The sequence below is a fragment of the Carassius carassius genome, chromosome 41 (assembly GCF_963082965.1).
Source record: "Carassius carassius chromosome 41, fCarCar2.1, whole genome shotgun sequence".
Lineage (NCBI taxonomy): Eukaryota > Metazoa > Chordata > Actinopteri > Cypriniformes > Cyprinidae > Carassius > Carassius carassius.
Window position 1 is genome coordinate 1884234 of NC_081795.1, and position 894 is coordinate 1885127.

The following is an 894-nucleotide window of genomic DNA, read 5'->3' on the forward strand; positions in this document are numbered from 1 at the left end:
ATATTTGTGATATTTTTCTAATAAAGGGACTGATGAGATGACCTTTAAGTTTATTCAGCTCCGTATGGAGAGGGATAAGTCAACCAGACCTTCTTCCTGTTTCCGGCGTGACGATCGAGTCTGTCCCAAAATACCTCTCAATGCACCCTCGCGGACTCGCGCTAAGGGCCCTATAGGTCTGCACTACATGACGTCACCGAAGTGTGGACTCTGAGGAAGTCCACAAGTCCGGAGTGTGCCATTTGGGACAGGGCCACAGACTTCCTACATGGGCCTTGCGGAAGAAGCGGGGTATTCATTGGCTACTTTGATTTGAGACAGCCAATGAGAGCGAAGCGTGTCGACCAATAGCTGTTCAGATACAGTAAACGACGTGAGTTTGAATTTGAAAACGTTTCAGCGAGGGATTCAATGTTGCAACCTTACTTCAGCTCACCCTAAAATCAAGGTAAAAAAAAAAAAATATATATATAATTAATTTATATTCAGCTTTATATGACGTTTGATTAGTGTATTGTTTTTGAAGTTTGAACTTTGTAAAAAGTTAGCGGGCGAAACGTTGCAGAGTAAACAAACAATTCAAAACACACTTGACTAAATCGTTGTATATAATTATTCTGCAGTTATGTTCATATTGACTTTATTTGTCCCACATAACACTTTTAATATGTTTATATTTAGTGTGCACTATATTCAACAATAGATATGTGTTTGTGATTTCATTTTATTAAATGCATAGGTGTGCATTCTGTTCATTATCATCAAAATACATGTATGATATTTTTTTGGTTTAATTACAGGAGTTGGTCATTAAATATTAAACATTGATTTGTTTCTTCTTCCACTTTATGTACTGTAGTATAATTTGAAAACATGTTTTTAATAGAGTCTGCC